This window comes from Stegostoma tigrinum, chromosome 7 (genome assembly GCF_030684315.1).
Source record: "Stegostoma tigrinum isolate sSteTig4 chromosome 7, sSteTig4.hap1, whole genome shotgun sequence".
Lineage (NCBI taxonomy): Eukaryota > Metazoa > Chordata > Chondrichthyes > Orectolobiformes > Stegostomatidae > Stegostoma > Stegostoma tigrinum.
Window position 1 is genome coordinate 48,046,838 of NC_081360.1, and position 13,667 is coordinate 48,060,504.

Here is a 13,667-nt window from a genome sequence, read left to right on the forward strand (position 1 = left end):
AGGGTCAACTTTTGTGCTCCTGAGATGCTGCTTGGCCTGCTGTGTTCATCCAGCTCTACGCTTGGTTATCTAACATTCAGTTGATGCTTCTTTCACATATCGGAAAAAACCGGTCCATGCTGAGTGGAGTTTTTAAAATTTGAAACTTGGTGTGGAAAGAGGATGAAATTCAGGGTAATGAAGTGGCAGTTAGTAAACGAACAGGAGTTCAGAGGTATTAGCGCCAATGATTTGAGAATAATACATTTGTCCTTTCAACAAGAACATTGACCAAGATGGTATTTTTAATTGGGACAATTTGATACTTGGTCAATACAGAGCTGAGTGTGTACAATTGGTTGACACAGGTAGTTGCAAAGTATTCACGCAGGGATCTGAATGGAGATATTGTAGCAGCCATCATGAGATCGGAGGAAGGGATATTCACTGAGTTTTAGTGTTCAACACCTTGCAATACTTCATGTTGCACGTAGAAATGAACTATTTCAGTAAGACCTGAAGAACAGCCAGGCATGGACTGATGCATGTTTTGAATGCAGAATAGCATTAGATGAAGCTATCATAAAGGCAACAAGGTTTTGGTTTTACATGGTGTACAGAAGCGAAGACTGAGTGATAAATTTGTGCATGATCCCATATCCTTTTGTTCGCACTTTGTCATCACAACAATAGTGTTGAAGTAGCAATGTGATCAATACCTTTACTGCTGGAATTCCTCTTGTGACTTTGACACTCCCAGACTTTGCAAGCTGGGTAGGGTTTGTTTCTGCTTTTTAGCAGAAGATTTCTGCTCCTTGAAATTTTTTTTAGGTCTTTGCTATGTTTTTGCCTTTGCCTGTCCCCCTCCTTAGCCTCTTTTCGCATACCTAATCTGGCATGGCCCTGTCATGTTTGTGTGGGCTGCATGTAACACCAGTGTCGAAATACTGAGGCCGATTTGATTTTATCCAAATGCACTACTTCATTGTTTTGACAGTACTAGAAGGTACACCTGGAGAATATGTTTCTATCCGCATGGTCTAATTTTTCCGTCTGTTTTGAGCTGCTTGGAAGCATTTACGTTTTACTACAAATCATAAAGTGGATTATAGTTTTCTTTCAACACATGATTTTCAGACTCATACCCCAGTTGTTTTTCTTCCTTTACTATTGACATATACTGTCCTGCTGGGCAACACTTCAGTTGTAACTGAACTGTATGATCCCTGCCCAACCTATTGTATTAACATTAATCACAACTAGACATGTCACTTTTCAGAAGGAAACCTGGCTTAATACATCACTAACTTTTTTCAGGTGGATACTGTGGTGGCTAGTTGTTGAAGCCCTTTCACACTTTTTTCTTAACACCAGCCCGAGTTTATTACGCAGACCAAGCACTATAGATGTGGCAACAATTTAAAAAGATATTGGTGCAATCTCCACTCCAGGTGAAGTCTCATGAGCACCCTGAACAGTTGGAAGAAGACTTCCCCATTCTCAAGCTCCAACAAAGGCCAAAATTCCACTTGCTGTTTTGTTTTTACTTGTGGCACCTGCTTGCTAACTGTGATTCATGCACAAGACTGACTAGATTCCTCTATGCTGCAATTTTTGACAGTTCTAAATAAATAATCCTCAGCCTTTTGATTCTTCCTACCAGGGTGAATGACCTTCACTTTCCAAAATTAATTTAGAATGGGACCAAGGTCAGCACATATACGTTGGGCCAAAGGTCCTGTAACTGTGCTAGATTGTTTAATGCTCTGTAAGACAGGAAGCAGTAAACATAAGTTAGCCTAACACGTGTTTTGGGAAAACGCCAGAGTAAATTCAGGAAGAAATAGTACAGCATTTAGAAAAGCATAATACAATCAGATGGAGTCAACATGGTCTTAGTTTTCTGCCCTTTCACTCAACCTGCTTATATTCTCTTGACAATTTTATGTCCTCATCACAATGTGTTCTCACCTATTTTTCTATTGTAGCCAAATTTGGGCAAGTGCCACTCTGTTCTCTCCTCCAAGTCATTTAATATGGATAATAAATAATTAGGGGCCTATGTCTAATGCTTCTGGCACTTCATTAGTAAAAAAGACCAGTTAACTTTGACTCCCTATCTTGGTGTTATCCTTGCCAATACATTGCCCCCAGTAACATAAGGTGCTATCTTCTGCAGTAGGCTTTTTTATGGCACTTTATTGAAAAACTTATGGAAATCTAAACACACAACACCTACTGATTCCCTTTTAACTCAAACAATTGCAGCAAATTTGTCCAACAGGAATCCTCCTTTCTAAGAGCATGTTGACTCCATCTGATTGTATTATGCTTTTCTAAATGCTGTACTATTTCTTCCTGAATTTACTCTCAAAACACGTGTTAGGCTAACTTAATGTTTACTGCTTCCTGTCTTAGAAAGCATTAAACAATCTATCACAGATACAGGACCTTTGGCCCAACGTATATGTGCTGACCTTGGTCCCGTTCTAAATTAATCCTGAAATAATGCTGATCCTGTAGTAAACAAGGACTGGTCAATCCCCCCCCCCCCGCCCGAATGGACTCCGTTTTCAAGCCTGAAATGATCAAGCGGACAGGCAGATGACCCCAAACATGTACATGAGTGCACACACCTCACTTTGGCGAGCCCTAGGTCAGGAACTGTGATGCACTGTGCGTGTGTGTGTATGCGCGTGTGCGCGCGCGCAGCAGGTTGGATCAAAGCATCCAACATGGACCGTTGTTATCCACAATGAAAGGATATTGGGGCCGTGGAAAGACAATAGAAGAGGAAAAGTGGAAGTAGCGCTAGGCGGATTTCTCCTTCAGAGAGCTAGCACAGACACGATGGACTAGGTGGCGTCTTAAACTATAACTGTTCGATGAATCTATAAGGAGCCACCAAACATGTCTCTACTGTAAATTTTTTGTAACAAAAGAAGTATTGAAGTTCAAGCATAAGAGAGCTGACTAGATAGAGAAAAATTATTCTCCATTACACGTGAGCCATGAGTAGAAATCGTCAATTTAAAATAATTGATAAAGAAATGGAAACAAGACAAGATATTTTTCATTTAGAATCTGGAATCCTCTACTTTGGAAAAATTGGTACAAGCTGATTCCAAGAATAAGTTCAAAAGTCATTTGGTCAGATACTTGAGCATGAGGCACTAGCAGGACAGACAAAAGCAGGGTCAGGGATGGAAAGAAAAGCCAGTAGAGACACGATGGGCTAAAAGGCCGTGCTGCCCTTTAAGCCTGTTCTTCCATTCAGCATGAGCAAAACTAATCATTCAATTCAGTACACCATTCCTGCATTCTCCCCATACCCTTTGATCCCTTTAATCCTAAGAACTATATCTAACTCCTGGAAAACATTCAAATTTTTGGTTACAACCACTTTCTGTGACGGAGAATTCCACAGGCTCGTCACTCTGTGTAAAGAAATTTCTCTTCATCTTGGTCTTAAATCCCATGTCCTTAATGTTATCCCTAGTTCAGGATTTATTGGTCATTGGGAGCATCCTTCTTGCATTTACCTTGTCTAGTTGGTGATTTTACAATTTGTTGGAACTTTCCTGGAATCCACTGAGTTCTTGAAATGTTCAACGAGTTGCAATAGTTTGTCTAATACCTTGCCTGTTGTGATAGACTATTACGTTTCTTCCCATTAGCACCTTGGTTAATTGATATCTACAGGGTGTTTACAGTGTCCTCCACTGTGAAGACCACTTTCAAAGTATTGATTCAAAATATTTTTCATTTGTATGTTCCATGTAATCTTCTCCCAGTTGCATCCTGAAATGGTCCCACATTCAATTCAGCTACTCTTTTATATCTGTAAAAGCTTTTTAATTTCTTGCAAATTTACTTCTACAATCAATTTTCTCCCCTTTTTTTAGTAATTTGCTGATTCCTGAAAGAAAAATCCCAATTCCCTGCCCTTTCACTAATTTAAGTTCAAATGCCTTAGTTTTTGACTGTAATACATAGAAGTGGGTGATTCAGCCCATCAAGTCTGCTTTGCCATTAAGTGAGAACATCACTGATTGATCATCTTAAACTCACTTTCCTGACTTATCCCATAACCTTTGATTCCCTTTCTTCCTAAAAATTTATTCCTCTTTCAAGTATGCTGAACGATCCAGGCTCAACAGCCCTCTGCCGTGAAGAATTCCACAGATTCACTACCCTTATTTATTTTAAATGGCTGACCCCTTATTCTGAAATTTGTTCTCTGGTCCTTGTCACTCTTACAATGGGAAATAGCTGTATTGCATGTATATTGAGAATCAGGTCCCCTAAGAATCTTTTTTTTCAATAAGGTCCTCTGTTATTTCTACAAAATCCTTCCAAATCTGGAATCAACCTAGTTAACCATTGCTGGACTGTTTCCAATGCCAATAATATTTTTCCTTGGATCAGAGACAAAATGTGTTCACCGTATTCTGTGTGTGATATTCCTAGTGTCGTGTAGTTTGAGAAAGACTCCCTATATTTTACATTCCATTCCCTTTGCAATAAAGAGCAACTGTTTATTTGTGTTGAACAGAACTTTAAAGTTTTTTTTTAGTGAATCATGCAGGAGGACCCCCACTGCCTCTACCTTGCAGCATTTTACGGACATTCCTTATTTAGAAGATGGTCAATCATCTTCTCTTCTGCCAAAATATATAACCTCTCCGTGGCATTTTTTTAAAGTGATAGTGGTTCATTCTTGCCATCATGCCCTTTTTGAATGGAATAAGTTTTTTTTTGTTGAGTGTTATGCTTAAATGTCTGACTGCGCGTTTACTGACTTGTTTTCCAGCCTATTTTCTCAGCCTACTTTGGACAAATTTCTTATGCCTCTTTATTTGCTGTTATTCAAATTGTTCAGAGCAAACACCCAATATAACCACTCCTATCAGTATATTGGACAATTTTTGAATTTTGGTTGGGCAAAGAAAATCCAAGATAGTCCTTGTTGCATCTCTTAGTGTACCTTGATCTTGTCTAACACTCTGGTCCAAATATGTTCCATTGTTTGGCAAATTGACTTTTGGTTAGACTTGTGACAAAATTAGTTTTTTTTTAAGCTGATCAAACAGCTTGTACAAGTGGTCGAAATGCTTTTTCTGGGTTGACTGAACACAACTAAATTGTCAATGTAAACAGTGCAGTTCCCTAGTTTTTCAATGACTTTGGTTAACCAATGGAAAATTTCTGGTGCACTTTTCATTCCAAATCCCTAGCGACATTGACTGAGCCCATCTGGTGTTGTCTGTATACCTTCAAGTCAATTTTGATGAAAAGCATAATGTCCAGTTTTTGCAATGTAGTCCTAGGATTGTTGAATAAAATAACAGACCACCTTGTTACGTTAATTCTGTCATAGTCAGGACAAAGCTTTGATATGTCTGGATGCATTGCCATCACAATGGGTGAGCTTTAGGCACTATACCTTGATTCATTGTCTTTAATCCTAATCTTTATCCCCCTCAAGCAAACTCCCCTGGATTGAGACTGTAAGAATGTTATCTTAAATGTAGCACATCACCACCATTAGCATTATATATAGACAAAGATATTTTTTCCAGCTTATTTGCACAATGATTTATGACTTTGTTAATAGCCATTATAAGTTACTTTTATAGCTTTCTGGAAAATAGCGTAATAACTCCTCAAACATTAAGCATCCGTGTTCTGATTACCGGCAGATCAGCTTTTGAATGTTTGATTTCTTCTCCAGTTGTTCTGACTTTATTTGCACTCCCTATGTCTTTCACTATCATAAATACACGCTTTAATCACAATTCTCTTCCCTGTCATAATGTATTCAACATATTAATGTGAATAATTTCTGATTTTCCATGTCTGGATTACTCTAAATAATTTGCATTATTTGAATTTCTTTTTGTCAAGGTCCAAGGAACCTTGCATATAATGGTTTCCCAGAGACTGGTAGTAATGTTAATACCTTGTCTTCAGCAACAACATTTTGAGGTTGGCCTTACTATCTCCTCGAGCTTTTATTGTTAGGTGAACAGTTTCCAAATGCTTTTTGGCCAACTGACGTGCTTTGGTCAGTATCTCTAGAACTTGAAACATAGGTTGGAAGTGTAGAGCCTTAAGCTTTAGCTTATAAAAGTTCTCTTCTAATCCAAAAGCAATCCTCAAGTCTTGTGTCCTTGTCAGTTCAAAAGGATTGAATTATGCACTCATTAGGAACGTCTCAAATGGCAAGCGGTGACAAGGGAATTCTTTTATCACAAGCATATGAACATTGCTGACAGTAAGTTCAATCATGGTCTTCCAAGTTTGCCATCTTTCCAATGCTGTTTGAGTTTGGACGATAAGCTGAAGATGTAATTTTTTTCTCAAACTATTCATTAAAATGTTTCTGCTGTACAATCAGATCATATTTGAAAATTTATTTGTTTGCCTAATGTCCTGTTGAAAAATTGTAATCACTCTTTGCAATAATTCTCCCCATTGCACTGTCGATATGTCCATATTTATTAAAAGATACTGTTTTCCACTCGTAGTTTGAGGTACTGGTCCTAAACCATATCTGTAAAGGCCTTGCTAAACCTTTTTGAAAGCTGTCCATAGAATTAGAGGCTCAGGATTATTAGAAAATTCTGGCCTATCCACCACCTGGCAAATATGGCAAACCTGTTAAAATTTGACCACCACTTTGTAATACCGGTCAGTTTAAAAAAAAAGCTTGATTTTACTTGGCAGGTTGGCTAGGTATTAGAAAAATGCCGTTAGAATTTTGTGAACCACCTTTGAATATTTTTGATACTCAGACTAATCTACAACTTGACTATTTCCCGTTTCTCATTGCTGCTATACGAGGTGGCTTCATTTCTTGTTAATACAGTTTTTCAAATAGTAATACTCCTGGGGAGTTCTGAGTAAAGGTAGTTCTCCTACACTGTGCTGGTAACGTTCTTACATAACCTAACACTACAGAAAATTGCCGTCAAAAATTGCATTAGGGATAATGCTATAGAATCTCACTAAACCTGTACAGCAAAAAGTTTGCGTTATCCAAAAGCATCCACTATCTATCAATCACATTACAGCCAATTCGCGTTAGTGAAACGTGCATTAAACTACCTGTAGTCATTTTGGTATAGTTTCAATTTAGGATCTGATTGTTGCAGGATGGGCTAAATCTGTCAGCTTTTTTTAAATACATTTTCATAAACTAACCAATGTCTGAATTTGCCAGTCATTTTTTTTAATCCCCCTCATAGAGTTCTCTTCCGGGTTAATTCTACACACCCAAGATCTAGTCACAGACATTCATGATATGAATCAAGTTGACCTCTTGTAACATCAGTTTCTTTTTAATTTTTAACAGTTGTTCCAGCACTCGAGGCCAATTCTTTAAACCGGTGTGGTTATTCTCCAAGATAAAATTGATTCCTTCTACAAGAATTTGTTGTGCTACCCAATGCTAGCTTCTGCATGTACTAATTCACTCTACTCTGCATTTAACAATCACCCTATTTTACACAATCCATACCTCTAATTAATATTTTCTCCTTCATTAACCCTTCTGGAATACATTGGATTATTATTCAACGTCAGAAACTAACTTGCTCCAGTGGGTCTCAGTATTTGTTGGCTTTCTTCAATTTTGAAGAATAAGGCAAAATCTCTGCCTTTTGAAATGAAATTTGGAATTATGGTGGTCTGATTCTTTTCAATTGTTGAAGAATATTCTTGACTGTCCAGACTCATTTGCCGCCTTAATAAATTGTAAGAAAACGTTTCCAATGTACGAAGTTTAACACTGATTTTCATTTCTTTATGCATTATTTTCTGAGGATTTGCTGAACATTGCTACCACTTTAGTTTTCCTAATTCAGCTTCTCTTAGTTTTTGATATGTGTAGTTTTAATACAATCGGAGCGTATTATTTTGCTTATTACTTTGTTTCTAGCCTTTCTCCTTTATTACTTCGGCAGACTTCCATTTGTTCCCTAAAACTCTCCATGAGCAGATATGTCTTCCATTTGCAGATTTTCTATTCCTCCAGGTTCCCGATGGATTCTCAAATGACCATCTTTGTACACAACTGTTTTAACTTCTCTGATCTTTGAGGTTTGATACCTAAATAAGCCTTCAGGTTTACCAGGATACCATTTCTGCATTCTTCCTTTGTCATGATTTCCCCTGTATTCTCGAAAGGATTTCTCTTGCATATTCTGTAAATACTTGGGGCATACTCATGAGTACTCAAGTTTTTATTAACAATTTTGTAGTCTGTAGAGCTTTCTTCTGATGGGTAGGCATAAACAGTCAGTTGTACCTGCCAAAGCGCACTGCAACCTTATAATCCAAGTATCTTTGGCTAGTTTATTTTACCCAGCTGCCTTCTCTCAAACATCTTTCAACTCTATCCTCTGTAATGTAAGTACAAATCATGGGTTTCTGATGAAATCTTGCATCGGAATCAGAATTAGAATTTGGGCTACAACTACAATTCTTTGTTCTAAGCCTTTCTCTAACCGAGACTCATTGTTTGATTTCCTTTTATCTCTTTGAAGTTAAATTGTTTTAAAATCAGTTTGTGTTTTCTGTCTTTACACACTCCAGTTTAGTTTTTCACTTGCATATCTCTCTCCCTTTTTTCTGTTCCCTTTCCATTTCTTTGTTCCAGTTCAAGTATTTTTATTTCTTTTTCTCCAAGTCAAGATTTTTTTCATTTCTGCATGATTCCTGGCTAATTCTAGCAATAACACATTAAGTTCTTTTAGTCATTCTAAATGCTGGTTAATTTACTATCTCATCCTTATGAGTTCTTGCTTTTATTTCTACCCTCAAGTTATCTGCAAACTCTTAGTTTAGAATTAGTAAAATATTTCAAATAATCCAAATAATTGAAAGTCAATCCAGTCAGTAAACTTCACTCTTGTTTAATAACTAGAAGCTTCATGTTTGGCTTTTCAAATAAATTCCAACCCTGCCAGATCACACCACTTTTTGTTCCCTGATGGAACTGCTGATGGTAAAATTGAACTTGTTGATTTCTGAAAGAAATCTAACTTCATAGATCATATATTTAATTTTTTCAGTTTGGTGATATGCTGATTAATTACCAAAACATTCACAAGCGGCTACAAATGTTCTTTGCTACCAGAAAATTAGCTCATATGATGAAGACCAGTCCATTGTGATTTTAGTTATAGAAGACATTTGGGGAAGATCTTAAACCATGCAGTAAAACAAAGTTTCAACCTGTTTTCCAGTACTATCTGTTATAAGAGACCCCATCTGACAAAATTTATCTCCCAGTCTGAACTTTAAGTGACTTCCTTCCGTTTTCTTTACTGTGGTTTGCCAGAACAATTTTACAATTCTTTCAACATCTGCAATCATTGACCTATTAGCAGTGGGCTTTGTTCGGTTTTAACTGCTTGTCGACTATAATCTCTCCTGGTTTGGAAATGGCACAGAAAATGGGTAGCTTGGTTCCCCTGAACCAAACTGAAGAATTGTTCTCCTTCCCAGAGAAAAACTACTGAATGGAACGGATTGGAGTTCTTGTGCTCTGAATTCAACAAACCTTTGTTCTGTTCACTCTTGCCTGTCATAAACGCACTCGTTGAAACATCTTATCCGTTGACATTTATAGGGGTATTCTCAGTCCCATGCTTGTAGTTTCATGCTTCCTCAGCTGAGGATGGGTCACCCATTCCAAAATAGCTTTCAGACTTTTAAAAGAAGACAAACCTCAGCAGAACTGACCAAATCTCAGTACCTCAGTTTTAAAATGTAACTTTCAAAATGATAGTCTTTTGTCCTAATTGCTTGAATTTTAAATCATGTTTGTCCTCTAACCTATCTGCAAAAGTGTATTCTCCATAATGCTGCTTCCATTTTCTTTCTTTCTTGCTTCGCTTTCACTGAATTTTCTTTCTTTCACAAGGCATTTTTTTGTGCATTCCTTTTTATAATCCCCTCACTATTGGTGTTGTGAGCTCCGTGGAATTTCCTAAGTTTCTTTGTTTCTCTTACAGCCTGACTAGGCCTTTAAACCAAATTTCTGTCATCCCCTTCCTTATGTCTTCCTTTTATTGACTTTTTTCCCCTTTATATCTATCTGCAGAGCACTTTGGGATTTTGTTTTGTTAAAGTTACGACGCAAGGCACAGCTCAGTGTCCTGTTCTGGAACTGTTTTTGCCAGTTATTTTTCTGCTGGTCCCGAATTGTAGGGGTGTCCTTCCATTCTCGTGATGGGTTGTTAAAAGTAAAGCAGGTGGTTAAGACTAGTATGATGGAATGATTGCATAGGGCTTATCAAACTTGGGTTAAGTAGTGTGCATGTTACTCTTGCTGTATAGAAAGGGTAAACCTGGTTCTTCAACAGCACTTTCCAAACACGTCTCTGCTTTCTAAAGTAAAAAATACAAGGGAACACCACAACTCCTTTCACACACTTTCCCAACTTTGAACAGTGTCACTGTTCTTCAGTCACTGTCAAAGTCTTAGAATTGTTTCCCAGTTCACTGGGTAGATTGTTGAGTTTTATGCATTTTTGTTCCAGTTGATAAGGAAATGAGAACTGTATCCATATTGGGCAAAAATTGTTTCAATAAGAGTGCCAGAAGTTTTTGCTGTGCAATTAAACCATTTGGTGTAATGTGAGAGTTTTAATGGGTTTTAACTTCCTTGCATTAATTGTTGTGGCTCCCATTGATATGAAGGCTTAGTCATTGTGGACATTGTCAGTGTTCTTTATTGGTTTTGATTTGGTGATTTTATTACCTTCACTGTTATTACTGTTTACCACTTGAACTTTTGTGCCAAAGATGTGGATGCTATTACTGGAATTTACTTTGGCTTGAAATTCGAGTCTGTTAATGTCGTTTGATTTTTAGACTTCAAACCACAGCTCCTTCTATCTGTAGACCATAGAATCCCTACAGAGTGGAAGAAGGTCATTCAGCCCATCAAGTCCATACTTGCTCTAAAAAGAGCATCCTATGACTTGACTGGAAGTTTGGATGACTAACAGTAGATAAAATGGGCACACATCAGTCATTTTCAGCTTGGGAAAAATATAATATGTTGTCACTTCAGTGTCTATGGGATCTAAGGTGTCTGAGGAGCTATAATCTATCTTACTTTAGACCTGCACTTCAGCTGCAAGTTGAACTGTTGCAGTGTTAGTTCACGATTAGATGAGAAGTATGAAATCAGATTCATGCATTTATAGTAACATTTTGGCAAAAATACAAGAACATTAACTTACTTTCTTCATGATGCTGCCCATGCCCTAGATGGTCATAAGACAGAAGGAGGCATCTAAGCTCATTGAGTCCAAGCTGACTGTAGAGATTTCTGGTCAGTTTCATTCCCAATGCTACCCTGCAGATTTAGTTTTCTCAAGTAATCCTCCATTTTCCATTTAAGATTATTGGTGTGTGCATGCTCCACCCTTGTGTGTCAATCTGTTTCAAGTCATTTCCACTCATCTTTTTTTAAAAATCTTATTTCCTCCCATTCTCCCTGCATCACTTGCCCAAAAGTGTAATCTGAGCCCTTAATCTTTGCACCATCTGATAATGGAAATAGCTTACTCTTTGGCTGTCTATGTAAACTGGACGTAACTGGGAGAACCTCTGTAAGATCAATCAGCTTTTTATGCTCCAACTTAACCTTGCAGACAATCCCTCAAATCCTAATTGATTATATCCTGAGCAGATTCATTGCTATTTTTCTGATTCTTGAATTGCAGCCATTTCATTTTGTGTTAAGAATGTTCAAGTTGCTCTGCACCTTTGCTTTTTGGACCACTTCAAAGTGCATTAATTAAAGGAAGTCATGTGATTCTGGGATCCTATATAGACAAGATGGTGCAGGAATCTTGCACCATTCAAAGTTTTTGATGCGAGCTTAGCAGATTTTTTTTTTGCTGCCATCTTACACATCACAGTTGCTGAATTCAATGCTCAGAATTCTGATTTGCTCCTTGCCATCATGGGATTTGAACGAGTGATCTCTATGTTGTTATTCTGTAACTATAATCACTATAAGCTTGTAACATTGATCTAAAGAACAATTCTAAATATCTAAAGTAACTGAGTTAAAGTGCAAGAATTTTTATTGTAGAAAAGGACTTCAGCTGGATTGTGAAAGAGGAGGGACCTGCAGTCTGAGATGCTTATATTAGTTCTTAATTGATGTGTCTTTCCAGATTGTTAACTTTAAACTCTGCTAAGTTATCTTTCATCTGTATCTGTGTAAATGACGCATCTAAATATGCCCTGTTCTTTTGTAGATAACCATGAGTGTCGTTCTGTTGTCTCATTGTACTGGAAATGTTATTCTGAGTGGAAACTTAGAAAATTCTGAGCAATGTTTATTAATTACTAGTGACAATTAATCTTCATTATATTCATAATCAAATCTTTGCAGTTCATTTCTTCATGCATTTAATGACATTTGATTCACTTTACAAATAGTATATGGACTTAGCTTGTGCAATTATAAACTGTTTTTAAATATATTTATGTTCTTCACAGTTGAACTTCTTGAATACTACTGTGCATTAATAATTAATGACTCAGATGAGGGGACTAAATGTAACATCTTCAAATTTGCAGACAACATAAAGCTAGGTGGAACGGTGAATTCAGGAGGATGCAGAATTGCTTTATTGTGATTTGGGCAAGTTGGGCCAGATGAGGGGGCAAATGCATGGGAGATGAAGTATAATGTGGATAGATGTGTGGTTATCCATTTTTGTAGCAAAAATAGGAAGGTGGATTATTATCTGAATGGTGATTTGATTAGGAATGGCAGAGGTACACTGACAACTGGGTGCCCTTGTACATCATTTGCTGAAAGTAAGAATGCAGATGCTGAGGAAGGCAAATGGTCTGTTGGCCTTTATGGTAAGAAGATTAGAGTACAGGAACAGCGATTGTAGGACCTTAAGAAATATGAAAGGAATAGACAGTTTGGCGCCTCAAGTCTGCTCTGCCATTTAGTAAGTTCATAGCTGATCCAACATTCCTCACGTCCACTTTCCTGCATTTTCCCATAACCCTATATTCCCATATTGATCAGGAATCTTAGTGTTTTATGTATGTACACAAAAATTGTGTCCACACAGCGCTCAGTGGTGGAGCTCCAAAGATGCTAAACCCACAGAAGAAATTCCTCTTTATCTCAGTCTTAAATTGGTGCCCCTTTATTCTGCGGTTATGCATCCTGTTTCTAGTGTCTACCATTGAGGGAAAACATCCTCTCAGCAATTACTCTGTCAGACCCCTGAAGAATCCAGTAATATCTTGCTGCAGTTGTACAAGGCCTTGGTGAGACAGATCTGGAACATTGTGTGTAAGTTTGGACTTCATATATGAGGAAAGATTTTACCTTTGGTCGTCAAATCTGGTTATAGGTGAAGTGAAACTTAAGTTTTACCAGGCTGATTCCTAAGATGGTAGGACTGACATATGAAGAGGGACTGTATTCATTGTTTAGAAGAATGGCAGGGGATATTCATGGAAATATAAATTCTAACAAGACTAGAGAGAGTAAATGCTAGTAGGATGTCCTGATGACTGAGAAATCCAGAATAATAGTTGATACAGGGTTGACTATTTAGGGCTGAGATGAGAAATTTCTTCAGAGTGGTGAGCCTGTGGAATTTTCTGCCAGAGAAAACAGTTGAGAC

General features: G+C 37.5%; 1 protein-coding gene across 3 annotated transcripts in view; it reads left to right on the top strand.

The window, feature by feature from the left end:
* The window catches only part of LOC125454135 (transcription factor Sp3-like), a 60,668-nt gene that overhangs the window by 16,327 nt on the left and 30,674 nt on the right, over positions 1 to 13,667 (top strand). The gene's annotated exons all lie outside the window — the stretch shown is intronic.